This window comes from Zootoca vivipara, chromosome Z1, assembly GCF_965207765.1.
Source record: "Zootoca vivipara chromosome Z1, rZooViv2.hap1.1, whole genome shotgun sequence".
Classification (NCBI taxonomy): domain Eukaryota; kingdom Metazoa; phylum Chordata; class Lepidosauria; order Squamata; family Lacertidae; genus Zootoca; species Zootoca vivipara.
In genome coordinates this window covers 26,462,705-26,483,171 of record NC_142583.1, presented here as the reverse complement: position 1 = coordinate 26,483,171, position 20,467 = coordinate 26,462,705, and the positions used below count along the sequence as shown (strand labels likewise).

General features: G+C 38.4%; 1 protein-coding gene across 5 annotated transcripts in view; it reads left to right on the top strand.

Annotated features, from left to right (window-relative positions):
- TENM3 (teneurin transmembrane protein 3) overlaps positions 1-20,467 on the top strand; it is a 1,254,397-nt gene that overhangs the window by 212,516 nt on the left and 1,021,414 nt on the right. For all 5 annotated transcript variants that reach the window (XM_088659538.1, XM_088659546.1, XM_088659521.1 and 2 more), the window contains exon 2: positions 12,404-12,457. The gene's annotated coding sequence lies outside the window, so the exon portion shown is untranslated. The remainder of the gene's footprint in view (positions 1-12,403; positions 12,458-20,467) is intronic.

The following is a 20,467-nucleotide window of genomic DNA, read 5'->3' as shown; positions in this document are numbered from 1 at the left end:
AGGTTGGCATCAAGGCAAATTGCCATATGAAACGCATACTCAGATTTCATGTTGTCAGGAACGATATGTGAGTCAAGAAACAGATCAATCTGTGATAGCCAAATAAATGGTGAGCATTTCAAAAGGCCAGGTTGTCACTGCATAAAACACAAGGTCTCATGGATTCGCCTGAAGTCTGTAATTTAGATCAGCAGATGTAAAAATGTCTAATATTCCCATCCCGCCCCATAAAGGAACAGAAGAAAGCATAGTACAAGTGACTCAAAAATCCTGTGAGATTTCCTCCTAAGTAATTGTGCATTAAAAAACAAAGTCTCCAAACAACTCAAATGCCACTTGTCTTACATACTACGATAACTATACAGGGGCAGCTGGTTAGTTCAGCCTTTCTCCTATGTACCGTACATACATGCATTCAATGAATGATCACTGCATATTGCTAAGAAAACTTTATCTTTTGCTTAAAAGGTTCTCTGGTCTGCACTGTCATTTAGCTGTTCTGCTTCAGAATAAGTGTGTTCTTGGTTTGAAAGGAAGTAAGCTACAACCTGTTAACAACTGGAGGCAAGACCAAGATATAGAATGCTATTTGGTATCAATAAATGCTGCCTCTCTCCCCAGCCACGCACCTCACCCACACCAGTCATTGGAATCTGGCAGTCAGGACAAAAAAGGAATGGTCTGCAAGAAGCAGGATTGACATAAATAGTTTACCTAATTTACGAACCAGGCATCCTGAAATACATCCATTCCATAAAGTGATTAAGCATAGAAGCTGACACATTTATTAATTATTTTATTTACAGCCCTCCTTTTTCCCAGTCCAGGAACCAAGGGGCGGCTACCAGCATGAATTAAAGGGAAAATATAGTACAGCAATACACAATACATGTATTTTTTTATATAAAAAACAAACAAACAAGTAATCCTATTAGAAGACCAAGCCACAACAGCCAGTTGGTGGCGAAAGTTCTTTCTGGGGGGAAGGGGGGGAAGCATTTGCCAGGCTTAGCCTCCTGTGGAAGGCAACTCCACAATCTTGGGGCAAAGCCAACATGCCTTGCACTGTCTAATGTCAGAATAACATTAAGACTATTCAGAGATGTAAGGTGAATTCAGAAGTAGGGTAGAAGTCAGAGAGGCACATGATAATGGCACAGTGACTAAAACTGCACATGGTTTATTATCCTCAGCCTTTGATCCAAAGTGCTGCAATTTCGCTGGATCTTCCAAGCAGTTGGAGCTGGAAAGTAATGAAATCTGTCAAAACAACAACAAAAACAACAACACACCACATTTAATTATAATAGCTATGTAAATACTTTTATAGCTGGTAAATACCTTCCATTGTTCTGTCACAAAACCAAATGGTTATTGGTCAAAAGCACCTGTTAGTACCCCAGATCATGTTAAGAGGTGCAGTGTGCACTAATCCTTCTGGAGCTAAGCTGGTCTGGGATTATTGGTCAGGATTTGGTTGGGTGGCCACATGGGAAACCTATGAAACCTTGGAGTTATACGATGGAAGAAAAGTGGAATATAAAAATGCAAATAAACAAAAAAGTCATAGTTACATAGTAAACCTTTCCAATTCACCGTGTTAGATGGATTGGGTTCCATGACTGAGAAGCAGATCCCTGTCAGTTTTAGATGTCTTATTTGCAGATAATCGACCAGACATGTGGACAGAGAATACAATCATTTGGGGAAAAACACATGTTCCCTGGAGCACACACACATGGTCTGTCTCCTGATGAAGATAGAACAGTCTTCATTATTGTCTTGGTTCTTAAAATTTGTTTTAATTTTTTTGGAAGCCATCCAGAGTAGCTGGGGCAACCCAGTCAGATGGGTGGCATGTAAATAAATTATTATTATTATCATTATTATTAAACACAACTTACTTACACTATATAATGCTACAGAGGGCTCTTTAAATTACAAATATTTGAGTTTTACCAGCATCAACTGATTTATTTTATTGAATGTACATAGTATTTTATATTAGAAATACGTACTATCAGGATGTGTGTGTGTGTTTAAACTAATAATGAAATGCTTTCTTTGTGTGTTACTTGAATTACTATAAAAAAGAGCAAAACTATCACTTTCTCTAGCTCTGTAGACACATGAAGTTGTGTGGACAGTGGACAAGGACAAAGGCTTTGGAGGATGATAGGCTCCTAATCTGATAAGATTTTTAATTAAACCCAAATATAGTTGTTCATGTGGTGTGTTTGTATGTATGCATATATATTTGTGAGTGTGTTCAAAACTGAAAACCACTTTTTTTAAAGGCCTCCAACACCTCCACAAATTTTCATGAGAAAGTCATTAATTTATTCACAACTTGGTATGTAAATATTATTTATTGCATATTCAGCTCATTAATGAATCTGGCTAGATCCTCAAAGACCTTTACACATTCGAGTCCTAATTGGCCAAAAGGATTGAGCATAGATGCTTAACTGGTTTAAAAAAAAATCTGTATTATACAGTATAGTGAAAGAGAACTTCATGTACAAATAAAATGTTCTTGTATTTCAAATGCCTTTCACGTAGCACAGTAGCCCCAGAAATTCTATTTATTATCGTCATATCTCATTTTGTTTTCATAACAATTGTTAATCATTCAATAATACACTGTGAAAAATGTCTTCAGGACTAGTAGGCATATTTTCAAAGCACATTAGAAAATGGAAAAGATTTTGGTCTACTGGATTTTATGCTGCAGTGTAGTTTTTTAGTTGTCAAATAAGATAGAAGCTACTTTATAGTATGAAAGATCAGAACATTTAAGATGGACAAGGCAGATCTAATGCTATTTTTAACAACAAAAGAGTCATGCCAGACAATATGCAGCCAGACACTTCATAAAAGGGTAATCTTTACGATGAGTCATTACAGTAAATGCCTCAACATTTCCTGCAGTAGTCAAGATAGCACCTTCTTTTTTGCCATATACCTGTTTTATGAGCATTAGAAAAATTGATTCATTTCCTGAGAAGCTAAAAGACTGGTAGGGAGCAAATTTGCTTTTCTCCATGAAACACCTTTAAGTACCTAACAACATTGTTCCATTGTTTTCTTCTATGTTTTTAAAATGCCATTCCTCATTTTTCTATTCATTGGGTCCAGTGCAAGTGATCACCATGATTTAGATTATCAGGAATGAGGTGCAGAAAGCTTCGGACTTGTGTCAACTTCCTCCCCTTGCACACACAAGTAAAGGAGTCAAAACATACTCTTTAACAAAGCTTGGTCCCCCATTATATCCATTATGTACAAACCTAGAAACTATTGTTTGCACTTACCAAACTTAGTTAAGACAAACCAGAATCAAATCCAAATAGATTTAATTGGAAGTTATCGTTCTAAAGTAAAAGAGTAATTTCCTCATGTGGAATTGTGGTTCATTAAAAAGTGAAAACCGTACTTTCCTTTGTGTCCACTACCACCCCACCGCCACCGCCGCCGCTGCATAACCAGGCCTCTGTAGTAACTCTGTGTTTATTGGGCCAAAAAGGTTCCCACCCCTTTTTGAAGCAACACCATGCCTTTTCAAAAGTGTGATAGTAGTGATTACTGAGTAAATATTTTAATCTAACTGAAGTCAAATATACTTTCCACAGATTCAGTTTAAAGTAAAATATATATTATAGAAGTTGCAAATGTGCAATATTTGGATTAGTCTACTGTATCCCAAATTATGCTACATTAATCATATAGACTTCCATACTGCTGGACAGGTTTTATTGTTTGTTTCATTCTTTCTCCCCCCCCTCCCCCCAAAAATACGCCGCCACCCCACAAAGAAGCATCTATGTTTGTATGGTTCCATAAAGCATCAGGACTATTGATTCAAAACCCTAAAATGTATTTTATATAATTGACTTTTTATTTCCATTCTTTGTATATCTTATTGTTGTTTTATTGCTATGACCGATTGCTGATGCAAATAAAGATTCATTCATTCAAGCATCAGTATTTTTTAAAAAAACTATACCATGCTCACCACTTTCTACAGGTTCAGTAATAGGAAGTGAATTTGTCACCTTGAAAGTACTAAAGATCAGCAGAAATGGAATTGCTGTAGATCTGACCTTCCTTCTTCATTACTGGCTGCCAGATCTATAAGTGGGGGAAAGATTGAGCATTTTACAACAACATAAAGAAGCTACTGGATGTGATACTTGCTAAAACTGTTAGTGTCTCTCATTGGGAGGAGTTTGCTTGTGAATCTCTCTCTCTCTCTCTCTCTCTCTCTCTCTCTCTCTCTCTCTCTCTCTCTCTCTCTTCATGTGTAGACACAGCAAGAATTAAGACTACAGCATCATTTTATGATCAAGTTTGTTGCTTCTACCAGCAATTGCTCAGTGTAAACTTCATTTCAAATGTCCATGAAAAAACAGGCTCTGACCCAACTCTCATATAACAATTGGGTAGTAAATGCACATTCCTATTGGCAGCTACATAAAGTTCAGTGACGCCAGGTAGATGGAGATATGCACCCAGATCTTCGGGTGTTTCCATATTGGCTATTTGAGTGGAAATAAACTGCTTCTGCACATAGATCCCTTTCTTGTATTGGGAAGGTTAGAGAGATTTTACTAATGTGTGGTTCTGAATTATAATATCAGACAGTTTAAGAGAGTCACTTTCACAGAGATAAGCTCAGAAATTGGTGGTCTTGGAGGTAAAGGGAATTGTGTTGCGAATTAAATGTGAACCAAGGATTAGCATATATATGCTGCTTTTTTCACCCAGAACTCACCAGAACCTCTCAGGTGGGCACCATTGCCATTGTATGTGAACAAGGGAGGCATTCACAGTGAGCTCTGGTACCTCTTTTTCTATAAAAATAGCACTGCCTATTTTACCAGTTTTATATAGGGTTTTACTTGCGCCTATATTCATAATGTAAGGGAATAGCGCTGTGGGTTAAACCACTGAGCCTAGGGCTTGCTGATCAGAAGGTCAGCGGTTCGAATCCTTGTGACGGGGTGAGCTCCCGTTGCTCAGTCCCAGCTCCTGCCAACCTAGCAGTTCGAAAGCACGTCAAAATGCAAGTAGATAAATAGGAACCGCTACAGCGGGAAGGTAAACGGCGTTTCCGTGTGCTGCTCTGGTTCACCAGAAGTGGCTTTGTCATGCTGGCCACATGACCTGGAAGCTGTATGCCGGCTCCCTCGGCCAATAATGCGAGATGAGTGCGCAACCCCAGAGTCGGTCATGACTGGACCTAATGGTCAGAGGTCCCTTTACCTTTACCTTATATTCGTAATGTATTGCCTTTTTTTAGATGCGCAACCCCAGAGTCGGTCATGACTGGACCTAATGGTCAGAGGTCCCTTTACCTTATATTCGTAATGTATTGCCTTTTTTTCGATGCTATGGCCTGTCGGCTATGCAAATAAAGTTTTATTTTCTTCCCTTCTTTCTCTTTTTTTGTCAATTTAAGTGACCCAGTTTAAGCACTGCATATATATACCCCAACATACCTGAGATTCAGCAATCTGGCCCAGCTGTTACCATTTGCCAACCATGTTATATAAACAAAATCTAGTGGTAGTCGCCATGGCTTTGACCCACCCTTTGCATGAGCAGAAGCCCGCTCAGCAAAACACATTCCCTCCCTCCTGCCCTGTGTGTCCCCTGAAAAAACTTCTGAGCATTTCAAGAAAGTTTTTATATTAGGTATGGGTTGTTCCGGTAGGAGAGAAAAACCCAATCTAAGATAAGCATCTATGTGTTGTTGTTTTTTAAACCACCTTACATTGAGGCGCTATTATTAGAAACTCAATAATGCATTTTCCCCATCAATCAGCATTGGGCATGATTTTGCGTATAGCACATTCAAGCAATAAAGTGTCTGGTCAGAATTTATACGTGCTCCCTTGCTTTTCTGAAACAACTACAACTGATTACTGCAGGTACAGGCCTGAACTTATTCGAAATGAATAACATATTAAGTGGAACTTTATGGGGCAGGTGCCAAAAAGCAATGCTACTGAGCCATTAGCTATCTATTAAAGCAATAACAGTACACCCAAGGGCCCTGGTTTTTGGTTACAACATGACAGGGTCCTTCATTACATGTTGCCAATGACAATTCTCTGATGATATGTGTAAAAATAGTATTATAAATCTGTCACCTATAATTGAGTTATAATGTGAATCAGAGTATCTTTTCCTAGCCAAACTGTAATGTCTTAGTTTTAACACAATCAGTAGTGAGCATCACTTCTATACTGTCTTGTCCAGAGTAAGGGATAGCAAAATTGATAATTCTTCCCTGGATAATATTTAGTGAGAAAGTATTTGGGAGTCTCGTGCTCTTCTCTAATGCTTGCATCACAAGATTCTGAAACTCATGTTTCAGATTGCGGCAGGCAACTTTAGTTGGCAGCTCTGGAAGCAAAATATGAGAAAGAGGGGAAGGGATGGATGTGAGCAAATGAAGCTGCATCTGTACTTAGTTTTGGTTTTGAGCTTGTGATGACGTCCAATTTGTTTGTTTGTTATAAATATGACTCTTCGTCCTGAAGGAGCCCAGGACAATGCACAACATAAACAACAATTTGCACGCTTTACTCTGGGTCATGCCCAATGAGTACAGTGGTACCTCGGTTTACGAACTTAATCTGTTCTGGAAGTCCGTTCTTAAACCGAAACCGTTCTTAAACTGAGGCGTGCTTTCCCTAATGAGGCCTCCTGCCGCCGGTGCCCTTCCACCGTTCAGCTTCTGTTCTTAGACCGAGGTAAAGTTTGCCAACCAGGACACTACTTCCAGTTTTGCAGAGTTCATAACCGAATAGTTCGTAAACGGCTGTTCTTAAACTGAGGTACCACGTAATGCCTTCACTGCTGATTTCAGAGTACAGGAGCGTACATGGTTGTTTAATGTGGGTCCTGGGCAATTTAGAGCTTTGTGTATCAGTACCAAAATCTTCCGTTGGGGCATCAGTTCACAGGCAGCCAGATTTGGTTCTTTAAGGATCAATGTCACATGATCCAATTATTTGGCCCACTCAAAGGCCTGGTAACCTGATTCTGCACCAGCTTCATATACTGTACTGATCAGGAGCCAGAGATTATTGAGTAACTGAATCTGGTAGGGATGGGGGGGGGGAAGAGGAGGGCCACAATAAGGGTTATTACCATCAATAAAGATGGAATGTAACAGTTTCACCCTCTTTAAGTGCCTCATGGCATTTAAAATTATAGGCACCATTTCTAGGCCAGGACTCAGGAATTCCAAGCTTTTTCCTCTTGATCGAACATAGTTGCTAATGTTGCCATAGGCATTAAAACTGAATGCTCATATTTGCCTAGAAAATCCAGTGCATGTGAGCATATAGGATAAGGGAAATGTGCATTAGTTACACATTAGTAGTAACTAACGAATAGTGGGTGTATGATAAGCAGTGTGAAGTAAAACTGCACAACATACATGCACCAAATGGTAGAGGACAGGCATAACATGAATTGTGCTGAGTGCAGCCCTCTCTTAATTTTAAGGGTTGTCAGCACACTAGATGCCATTCAGGAGGGTACAATGGTGTGTGTATCTATATGTTTGTATCTATCTAGCTGTCTGTCTACCTGTAATTATCTTTTCCTCCTATAAGCTTACAGAGTAGCCTTCCCCATTCTGAATCAATATACCTTCATTTTCAAATCAAACCTGACTTGGTAAAACGAAAAAAAGAAAAGAAAATATCACAGATAATAGAAATTTACAAGTCAAAGAAATGTGAAAGGAGACACTTATATCCACATACACTGCGGTGTCACCATAGCTATAATTTGTGTGAATAGAAACACCATCCATATGTCTTTGGTATCAGCAAAACAGAAGTAAGAATATATTTCATTTGACTGGATCAGACAGCGTGTCCTGAAGCTGGATATTTAATCTGTCACTTTGTGATTTCATAATTCATTGTCCTGTATTGAGTACAATCTAAAGTAGTGATTTCTGGAAAATGTAATCTTTAGGTTCCAATAAACTCTTTGACAGGCTTTGTGTTGATGGACTACTGTGAGCTGAAGGCTGTTTAGAAGATCTATTAGTTTCTAGATTATTTTTGTCAATTGTAAATGTTTGGTGTTGTGGGGTTTTTTTTAGTTTCTACTTAAACACTCAAAATATGACTTGCATATCTGGTGTGTAAATATTACCATGAAACACTAACATTATCTCCATTGTCAGAATGAATTATTTGTAGACACTTCATATTTAAAATTTTGCATCAAGTAATTTATCTCTACACTTTAATATGTCCTGCTATTTCCTCATCAAGCTTTCTCATTGACCAGGTCCCTTTGATAGGAGATTGGTGAAAAATACAACAAAACATTTCAAATAATTTGTTTAATAATATGATTCAGAAAGAATGTTGATGTGATTGTATATTTACATTGCTCATAGTGGGTGGCTGCGGGTTTTAAAAGCTGTTGAACAAATTTAGGGGCTACACAGTATCTTTTCTGCATAAAAGTCAGAGCTATCAGTCTCTGAAGCTTTGAAAAACTCTTGAGGACATATACTTTGTGTTAGTACCAGTTAATGTCAAGCCTTGAACTAAACATCAGTTAAAATGAAAAAGTATTACCTATGCATATGAAGAATCTTGTTTTCCATTTTCTGTTGGCTAACTTTTGAGAGAAGTAATATTTGATTCAGGCCGCATCTAAGCATTGTAAGATAGGAAAATCTGTATTGCAAATCATGTAATTATAAGTTTTCATTGTATCACCGCTTCTCATTCATTCTCATAGCCACAGAGGAGTCAGGTGGGCTGATCCAAGGATGGGGAAAAATGCAAACAATTCGACCAGAACTATCTTTGCTTTTGTTGGTTGGCCTGAAGCAAATGATATTTAGAACATGTATGCATGTCCTAAAGTTAGCTTAGTGTACAATATGGAAAAAGGGCATTGAGATCCTGAGGTCCTGAGTGCAGTGCTGCTGTCCTCCTAACCTCCATGTAAATGTATTTCAATAACATGTATTTCAATAACCTGATATAACTCAGCTAAGATTACTTGTTTTATTTTTAATGGAACCCCCAAATACTTGAGGGCATCTTTTTAAAGAATCCTCTGCACTAGGGAAGATTCCGAATCCTTGCTTAGCATTGGTTGAGCATGGGCCTATCATAGAAGGAGTTTTAGCATGAAATTGTCCCTTAACAACAAGCCTCTTGTGTGCTTGTGGGAGGGATTCTATATGGGGTGGAGGAGAGTAGGTTGATGCCAGTAACGTGAAGACCTTTCTTACAGCTGAACATTTGCTCTCCAGATAAAGCGAAATTTTAAAAAAGGGGGCAGGAAATAAGTAACATTTTCTCAGCTGTTTCTCATATGAGAAAAATGAACAGGCTTGTTCATTATATAAGACATCACATCACACAGTGATAAAGGAGCTGATTTACACATGTTGGAGCCAGTGCTGCTGTGAATAAGGAAAAGAAATTGCATTATTTTTTACCAAGATGTTTAACGACAAAACTGGAATTCTTCACACAGCCATCCAAGCCAACCAGTGCATAAAAGCATATTGTACTTTGCCAGTTTAATTACATTTCTGCCTGTTGCTTTTCTTAATGAATAACTTTAATTAATATAAGTTCTGTCAAGAGAAGCAACATTTGCATCCACATTGTACAAAAGAGCTAACCTAACTTGCTACTCATATTCCCCCCACACCTGTCCAAATCAGTTCTGGGGATCCCCCAACCGTCTAGAGCCAAACTGGGGACAGGGTGCAGGGGCACCTGGGGAGGAAGTCCCATTGTGCAGTTTGAAACAGCTAAATGTCCACGAATAGTTCTTCTCTACAGTTTATGTAGTTGCTGAATTGGAAATCATTGGAAATCATTACCAAGCTTAAAACCATGGAAGCACATGGGATGAATAGAGACATCGGATTCTTATCTCATTATGCATGATCAAGCTCTCTTTAGCACCTCAGCCCAGGACTAATTGCAGCCATCAGCAGCCATTAACAGCCATCTCCAGGTTTACCACTCCCATCAGCCCACCACCCATTCCCACCCACCCCCACCACCCTCTGTATATATATAGGGTCTGACACTTCTGTTTCTAGTGTATCTGAAGAAGTGTGCATGCACACGAAAGCTCATACCAAAATATAAACTTAGTTGGTCTTTAAGGTGCTACTGAAGGAATTTTTTTATTTTGCTTCGACTCAGACCAACACGGCTACCTACCTGTATCTACAGTTTATGTTAATTTTGGGAGATCCATAACTCTACAATTATATTGTGGTGCCAGTTATGGAAAAACAGTTATTACTACTAAATAAAAGGTTGGGAATGGACTGGCTGGCAATGCTTTATTTCCCTGGAACTACATGTTACAGTTTAAGGGAAAGGTAGAGGCTGGAAATCCCTTATTCTTAAACTTCCCTTAATATATTTAACCTCCCAAGCTTGCCTTGAGCTGCCTTTTTTCCAGCATGGGGTCCAGACCCATAGTGATGTTGCAGTAATATTCTCATATCAAATTGTTATAATAATGATGGTGCAGACAAATGTTGTGGGCACTCTTTATGCCATAGTTTACCCATCAGGGAGAAACTATGGGTGGCTGCGTATGCAAATGCTGATTGGAAATGTGGAAAAAGCAGGGGAGAAACATCTTGTGCAAACAGAGTTTTGTGAGCAAAGGCAACGATGAAACTAAGAAGCTTCCCAACCACCTGTACAGTGAGTCAAAACAATCTCTCTCACAGCAAGGGTTTGACAAGGAGTTTGACCTCTACAGGGAATTAATTTTTCCTGATTTGTTACAGAAGGGGAGAGAAAGAATGGGGAAACTTGTTGATGCCCTAGTCTTACTGTGGAATGATGAGATGTGTCATGCCATCAACACAATCGATCCTGAGCAACCCCTCTGGCACCAAAGTGGTTGTTTGGTATTCTGAGGAATTTTGGTGACTGAAACAGGCAGGATGATGGATAAAGCACAGATGTCATAAAATTAGTGGTGAAGACAGCTAGGCATTTGTAGAGTGCAAAATCATTTACAGTATATTGTGTGACAGTGAAGGCAGAGCTGGCTCCATCACATCCTTGTGTAGCTGTCAACAGTTATTTTGCATGGCAGCTTGCCTCTGTGACAATGTGAATGGTGTAGTTAGGATGGCCCCAGTTATTGTAACCTGGGTGTGTGGACATTGTGCTTCGTACGTCCAGCCAACCATATGTGTACAATTAACCTTGCCCATTGTGACTGATTAGAACTAGCCAAGTGGTGTTGGGCATGATGGCCAATAAACTTAGTCCCAGTAAGACAAAGCTTAGTCCAATCAGTTGCCCTGTGGGGGACTGATCTTCAGGTTTGGGGAGAATGTTGTATTCCTTTTATGGCAGGAACTGCATTCCTCTTGAAAGAGCAGGTTCATAGCTTGAGAGTGCATTTTGATCCCTCTTTGCCACTGGAGATTCCAATGGCCTTGGTGTCTATGAGGACATTTCATTGCCTTTGGCTGGTGTGCCAGATATACCTAGTCCTGGATGGAGGCAGCTTGGGCCTAGTGACCCACTCATTATTAACTTCTATATTAAATTATTGCAATATGCTCTATATGCGATTGGTGCAAACTGCAGCTGCTAGGATGCTTAGTGAAATGCTTTGCAGATATTGTATTCATGCTGAGTGAATTGCACCAGCCCCCTATTTCAGGCATTGCTCTTGACTTATAAGGCTATGAACAATTTCCTTCTCTATGTTCTGTATAGACCAGCCTGTTCACTAATTCTAAAAGACCCTTCTAGTCATATTGTGTTTAGTTGGCAATATCTCTATCCAAGATCCCTTGAAGAGGAGTCTTCCACATTGATGAATGATGGCTTCTACATTGTAGAATGACACACACACCTGTTCACAAGACATTCCTGGGCACTGATACTTGGTATATGTTTTATTGAACACTTGGGATTCTTATTTTTGTTGTTGTGCTAGTTTCTTTTTCTAAACTGCTTTATTTTTTACACTGGAAAGCCATCTGAGCTATTCACAATGAGGAGACACACTGAGCTGCTTCTTACTGTAGCTGACCAAACTTTTGTGGTTTTGAATTCAAAGGGTTAAGTGTATATTCTCCATTTTTGAAATTTGTATGTTAAGCTGAATTTGTCTGAATTCCCTAAGTGGCATTTCTTAGCTCTTGCTAAGATGCTCTTGGTATTAAGACATAATTTTCAGTTGGCCCTGCTTTTGTTGTTCTTAATTCATGGAATGAAACTAAAATGGGGATATTATGGTTGTTATATTTCTTATTTATGGGATGAAAATATTCTTATTAGCTGTGCAATTCAGAGTTTATTGTATTTTAAATTAATGTATTCGTGTTTTGGTGACTTTTTAACAGGCAATAACTTCAAGCTGGCATTGTGAATACAGATTCTGCTACAAGAAAATAACAGTAAGTGTTTCTGTTTGCTATAACTTGTTGTAAAAAGATACTATTTCATATATGTTACTGTGGTATTATTTGAATGAATTTCTAAAAGCTACCTTTCTTTGGCCTATCTTGTCATATTCCTTTTCCAAAGATTCCCCTCCCCCCCAATAACTTTAGTGGCACAGTTTTAATAGCATTAACTGATAAAGAAGGAGGGATATTGTTCTCATTATACAATCTTTTAATTTAAAATGCATTGAATAAATGCATTCTCCCCCCCCCCACCTTTGGGTTATCAAAATAGAATTGTTTGTAAGTATGTAGGGAAATGCTAATGTGCTTACAAATATAATGTTGGATATTCCACTTGCATGTGAATTGTTGATGATATGAGCTTTTAGATTAAAAGGATCTGAATTTTCACTGCAAAGTAGAAATATTAATGTTGTAATTAGCTCAGTAATTGCAAAAGGATGATGTAGTATTGACCATGATTTTAAAAAGAGATTGTAATTATTTACAGTGAAATACCTGCTGCTACGATAGGAGGTAAAGGTAAAGGTAGTACATAATTGATTTTAAGTGTTTATTTATTGTTAAGGGAAACCTATGCATAAAAATCAGTGAAATAGTAGTGACCTCTCATCATGTTTTGCTTTCAGGATTGGGAATGGGGGAACTAAATAAAATCATTCTATTTCATATTAATTGTATCATAATTCAAGTCATCTGATACAACATAACCTTTCTTTTTATTTTCTATGCTGTCTTTTCTGATGTAAAATTTTAGGAAGACATAATGTAGGCTACTGGTAATCATTAAAAGACAGTGTAGGAGCTTTCTGTTCTCCTTTATGACAAATGATAAAAATCATATATTAACCTCATTATTATTTGCACATAATGTTATGCTAGCATGAAGAAGACTTTGTATACTAAGAACCCCTCCACAATATCTTTTTAAGGTGTGCCATACATTGTAATTTCCAACTTATGTATGTTTAGAGTAACTACATGTTGCACATGAATGTGACTAATTAAATCCTGAAGGCCCACTGCAGGGTCAGAATAACACAATTTGAAATAGAAAAACATTGGGTGGAGTTGTGGAGAGAATGTTAACTCTTTCCCAGCCAGCCACCTTTCCTCTTCACCTGGGTGCAGATAGGTTTCTTCCAGAAGTATTTGTACACAATAAAAGAGTTATCTGATACCTTGTGGAGAGTGTATTAGAAAACTAGTGGGTTATGAAGAGTTGCAGAGGATTTCTCCTCCACTGTGGCCTCCCTGCTCTAAATTACAACATGGAACAAGACAATGGAATTAACAGTTTGTGCCTTTGCTGTGAAATTCCATGTTATATGAAAAGCAGGGTGCTTGTGTATCTCTGTCTCTCCTGCGACATGTGTGAGTTACAAATGTCTATGGAATTCACACATCTCGTGACAGGAGAAATCTTCAGATTTCAGTTTTGCATGCTATACAGGAGCATGAAAAAGAAAAGTATACGAATCACAAGTCAGCTTTTTGCTAATACTTAGTGAGTACAAACATTGTAGTGTTATTAATGGATTAAAAAAAGAAAAAGAAACACATTGTAACGCCCACTCCTGAAAAGATAGAATAGATAAAGGGGAATGTGTTCAATAGAAAACATAAAGAGTGCTTTGTTGGTTTAAAATTATGGCTTTGATTTGCAATTAAAATTATGGCTTTGATTTAACATTTTAGAAGGATAAAGAATATAGCCTACAGGATGAGGAATCATAGAATTATAGCATTGGAAGGGATCCCAATGGTCATCTGGTCCAACCCCCTGTAATGTAGCAATCTCAACTAAGGCATCCATGACAGATGGCCATCCAACCTCTGCTTAAAATAACTGCAAGGAAGGAGAAACTAACACCTCTCGTGGGAGTGTGTTCCACTGCCAAGTAGCTCTTAGTGTCAGAAAGTTCTTACTGCTGTTTAGTTGGAATATATTTTCTTGTTACTTGAATCCATTGGTTTAGGTCCTAGCCTCTGAAGCAGGAGAAAACAAGCTTGCTCCATCTGCCTTGTGACAGCCCTTTAGATATTTGAAGGTGGCTATCATATCACCTCTCAGGCTTTTCTTTTCCAGGCTAAATATATCCAGATCCCTCAACTGTTCCTCATAAGGCTTGGTTTCCAGAGCACTGATCACCTTGGTCACCTACCTCTGCACACATGCCAGCTTGTCCACATCCTTCTTAAATTGTGTCACACAGAACTGGACACAATGTTGGGATTTTGCCTACATGCTTTGATACAGCTTCTCACAGAAGCAATTAGTGAGTTGGCCGAAGGCCAGGAAGACTGAGCAGAGGGAGTTTTCTGCCTAGAGATATGGGAACCTTGGTTACAACTCTGCTATTGGATAAGGTCACCCATATAGGCAGAATGACTCATGACCTCTCTGTGGTTGGCTGTGTGTGTAGGAGAGTCTTGGAGTTAGTTGAAGTTTTGTTCAGAGAGAGTTAAGATCCGTATCTGTATCTTGTGTATAGTAACTTGTGAGTCTGCTGTGAATAACAAACCTCTTAAGTAACCAAGTTACTTACGGCATTTCCGTGTGCTGCTGTGGTTCACCAGAAGCGGCTTTGTCATGCTGGCCACATGACCTGGAAGCTGTATGCCGGCTCCCTTGGGCAATAATGCGAGATGAGCACCACAACCCCAGAGTCGGTCATGACTGGACCTAATGGTCAGGGGTCCCTTTACCTTTACCTTTTAAGTAACCAAGTTACTAGTAGACAGCATTTTGTTCCTGCTCATCCTACCAGCTTACAACCGAATGCTTCCGGAAAGTCTGGGTATTCCCTGCAATATTCAACACGCAATACTCCAAGCATGGTCTGACCAAGGCAGTACTATGTCTTGGTGGTACTATGGTACTATGACTTTGCTTGATCGGAACATCGGCAGCCCAGAATACCATTAGGAATTTTTTAATTTTTTTGCTGTTGCATCACATTACCTTAAGCTTGTGGTCTACTAAGACCCTTAGATCCTTTTCATATGACAAGCCAGGTGTCCAACATCTTTTATATTTGTGCAGCTAGTTCTTCCTGCCTAAGTATAGAACCTGACATTTATCCCTAATGAAATGCATTTTGTTAGTTTGGGCTCAGTTCTCCAGCCTGTTAAGGTCATATTGGATCCCAATTCTGTCTTCTGCAGCATTGGCTACCCCTTCTACTGTCACTCTGTAGCATTTCTCCATTTTCTCCATCCACAGGACCTACTTCTTACCATATTTGTTCTTCCTCTTATTCCAAACATAGCCAAAGAAACCTGTATTATTATTATTTTAACCTTTCTTGCAAGCTTGAGCTCTTTCTTAGCTTTGGCCCACCTGACATTCTCCCTGCAACTGTTGGCTACTTCTGTATACTCTTCCTTCATTATTTCCTTTTTCTTCCATTTTTTGTACATGCCCTTCTTAAATCTCAGCTCATTTATAAGCTCATTATGCAGTCACACTGGTTTCCTTATATGCCCCCCCCCACTTTCCTTTCTTTTTGGGCCTTCAATATTTCACATTTAAGAAATCCCATCCATCTTGCACTCTTTTCTCTTGGAGTATTTCTGACCATAGGGTCCCTCCTAGTACTTTCTAAAGCTTTTTGAAATCACCCAGAGATATATTTTGTGCATAGGAGCTTTCCAATTCTCTTCTATGACGGAGAAAACTATAACAGATGTGAAAAAAATACTCAGACATTAGAACACTTTGCATTGCTTACAGGTGTATAGAAATGTCAAGTTATCTTAATGTATTACAGGAGAAAGAGTTTGATACAACACACTTTTACAGCATGCTTAAATAATATTTGTGACCCATATATGTATCACTTAAAATTGTGCTGTTAGCTCATATTCATAAATATGCATAGTAACAGAAGTTTTTGCTTTCTGTATTACTGTGCATGATCCCAGGGGCTAATTGCCATCACTCACTATGAAGGTGTCCTGATTTTTTTTAAAAAAATCTGAAGATTCCTCCCCCCCCCTGGATTAGCTGAGGTTGTAATAAAACCAGACATAGCCTTTTTATATTGTTTATCTAAAGGTTAAAATCTATATTAACAATACCGACCTTGTATGCTTGCAAAGATTTGTGGGATTTTTTTTGCTATTATTGGTAAGAATATCATAGATGACTACAACAGTTATTTTCTTTTCTTCTCTGTCCTTTCCTCACAATAATAACATAATACTTTACAATGACAAAATGCTCTTTATTTTATTGTTGTAAATTTTTAAATGACTGCAATTTACTGGGTTGTAAAATCCAAATTGGAGATTTTTATTCTGCTCCCTTCTTTATTCTAATCCTGTCTCCAGTGTTTGGAATTAATTTAGTTTCTCCATTTTATCATTGTCTTGGCTTGACAAATGGTACATGACTTCCTGCTGTTTCTTTGTCTCAATTTTTCTGTGTCTGCATTGTACAGTGGTACCTCTGGTTACGAACTTAATTTATTCTGGAAGTCCGTTCTTAACCCAAAACCATTCCTGAGGTACCACTTTGGCTAATGGGGCCTCCCACTGCTGCCGCGTGGCCACCATGTGATTTCTGTTCTCATCCTGAGGTAAAGTTCTTAACTCGAGGTACTACTTCTGGGTTAGCGGAGTTTGTAACCCAAAGTGTTTGTAACCCGAGGTACCACTGTACCAGAATGAGTTGCAGAATGTTTGCTCAATCCGAAATCACTATAGCTTCCTTCTGGCAGATTTGGGAACTACCAAACAGGATGTGGATATTGAACTGCAAAACAGGATATGTATAGCAGACTTCAGCGCATTTACTAATTTACCTTAAATCCAATCTGCTTTAATTCCCCTTCCATTTTCCTTTCCACCTTTTTGAACTACCATTATTTCTACAGCATGCCATGTGGCTTGGCACCTGCTGGTATTTTTTCAGGGTGTGCCTCTTTTCCCAAAAGCTGACACTGTCAGATTAAAGAAGCCAAGTTTTCTATACAACAATTTAAAAAATGAATAATAGGAGGTAAGCACAAAAGGAGCTGAAGAGATATAGCAGACTCTAATGGACGCTCTTAAAATATAAGAAACGGAAGGCATGCCTAAAGTATTATGATTGTGGAACCAATCCCCCAACCAATCTGGCACCTTCCTTGGAGAGATAGCAAAGTCCCTGAAATATCAGGTGCAGAGAAATACTTCCTAAGACTAAGTGCTCTAGTAAACATCAGAGGCCTGAGGCATTAAGTATCTGTATCACAGCCATCTTTATTAGATCAATTACGAAGCATACAATCAACATTTCTCTTCTTCCCCCTCCCACCATTGTGGTACTTTACAACCGTGTCTACATTCCTGATATGATAGAAACAAAAAAGTTTGGCAACCCTGAGTACTGAGTAAACAAAATTAAAGCCAGGGTTTTTTGTCATTTGTGATTTGACTGCTGCACAGCAAGAAAATGATATAAACGTCATAACTACAGTACATTAGACTTTGGTTCAGAATGGCAATGATTGTGCTTTGTTCTTTTAAAACATTCCAGTCCACATGTTAATTGCATTACTTGTTCTTCTACATTATGGGAGGCACAGCAAGACCAGCATTTGTGTGAATACTATCTGTAAATACTACTGCTGCTGAAAGGTTTAAATCCAGTGATTTTCTAATTTATGTCTTTGGGCAAAATACTTTCTTCAATGCCTCCCTGCTTTCTAAATATGTTTGTGTATAAGAGCATAAGAGTGTGATGCATCAGCCAGTGGTCCATTTAGTTCAGCATCCTGTTCTCACAGTGGCCCAACAAATGTCTGTAGGATACCTACAAGCAGAAACTGAGCAAAAAAGCACATACACCCCTCTTGAGGTTTCAGGCAACTAGTGGAGGCAGAGCATGGCCATCATAGCTACTAACCATTGATGCCCTCTATGTATTTACCTTTCCCTCTCTTAAAGCTATCCAAGTTGGTGGTCATCATTGCATCCTGTGGGAGTGCATATGATTTAGACAGACACCTTTCCATGTAAAATTGCTGACCACATGGGGCTACTCTAGGAATTAGCCCTGTGGAAGCTTAGGAAGTGGAGTTGGGCTGACACTCAACCTCCCAATCATCTATAGGTATTCTTTTTCTACCACACTTCTCTACATATTTCATGTTTCCTTAGGAATACATTTGAATAATAAATAATGCAACCATTAAATAATTAAACCATTAATAATGCAATTCATTAAAATTCCAGTGTAAAGTTAGGACTTATCTACACTATAAATTTAAAGCTGTATCATATGACCTTAAACAGCCATGGCTCTTCCTCCAATGAACATTGGAGGCTACAGTTTGCTAAGGGTACTGAGAGCTGGTAGGAGATACCCAGTCAGAGCTATACCCTTCACTATACCTCTGTGAGGGCTATAGGGGTATCCTTAAAACTCTCAGCACTCTTAATGAACTACAGTTCCTAGGATTATTTAGTGGAAGTCATGAGCCCATGACTGTTTCGACCATCCAAGTACCCTGTGGTTCAGATGTTGTTTCTTTCATATGCCTGCATTCCATAGATGGTTAGGCTGCTCTGTGCTGAGTGATATATAAACAGGCTGAAGCAATAAACCCCATTGGGCACAATAGTTGCTGTATCTCTGATAGTTTCATTCACCGAATGGTAACAATTCTACATTCAAGCAGTAATTTCCTTATTATTAACACACCTGTCTACCATTCTGCACTAAATAATCTGCTGTTCTTTAAAAAAAAACCCTGATTTTTAGACATTAAAATCTAATACCACATCCAACTATCTCTATAAATATTTTCTCTGACATATAATTAAATATGGATTAAGGGAAAATCAGTGGATTATTCTTCAGAGTGTAAATTAATACCCTTCGCTTTACTTAACTGATACATTCTTTCCCTTGTTGCTTTTTAACAAGTACAAAAAGATGTGAATTGCCGAAAAGGCACATATTATTGTTCTTTGGATTTAACATTGTTCCATATCACTTTTTTAAAAAGTATCAAACCTTTACAGTGCAATCTCATACATATCTCCTTGAAACATAGCCACATTGAGTTCAACAGGATTGACTCCCAGATAAATGTTTGTATAGGATTGCAGCCTAGGGACATTTTTTAAGTAGCTTGATTCCATTCTAAAATCCCAAAGAAACCTTAATAATAATAATAATAATAATAATAATTACCATTTATACCCCGCCCATCTGGCTGGGTTTCCCCAGCCACTCTGGGCGGTTTCCAACAAAAGATTAAAAATACATAAAAACATCAGCATAGCTGCCAAGTTTTCCCTTTTCTCGTGAGGAAGCCTATTCAGCATAATGGAATTTTCATTAAAAAAAGGGAGAACTTGGCAGCTATGCATCAGTCATTAAAAACTTGCCTAAACAGGGCTGCCTTCTAAACGTTAGATAGTTATTTATTTCCTTGACATCTGATGGGAGGGCGTTCCACAGGGCGGGCACCACTACTGAGAAGGCCCTCTGCCTAGAGTGTTCATTTGAACTGTACTTACATTCTTTCATTTGGACATTCTCAGGATATACAGCTATATAAAGAAAATATTCGCTACTGGTCAGTTTACAGCCTGCTACTTTCCTAAAGTTTTAGTGCTTAAATGTGTTTTCTTTGCTTACTTTATTGTTGTTGTTTATTAAATTTGTATACCGCCCTTCATCTGAAGATCCCAGAGTGTTTCACAACGGAGGAAATACAAAATATGAATACCAAAGGCGTAATAAAAACAAAAAACAAACCAAAAACCCCCTCTCACCCAAACACATTTAAAAAGCCATAGAATGTTAATCAGCTGAATGCCTAATTGAAGAGAAACGTTTTCGCCTGGTGCCTTATTATTACTTTTAAGTTTATGCAATATTTTTAAAAAATGTGCAAGCTTCCCTTCATCTCCTAGGCAGACTTTCCTGTAAAAACTACATGCCATTGGATGCACATTTTAATTGCTGCTGTTCATTTCATCATCAGCATTCACCCTCCA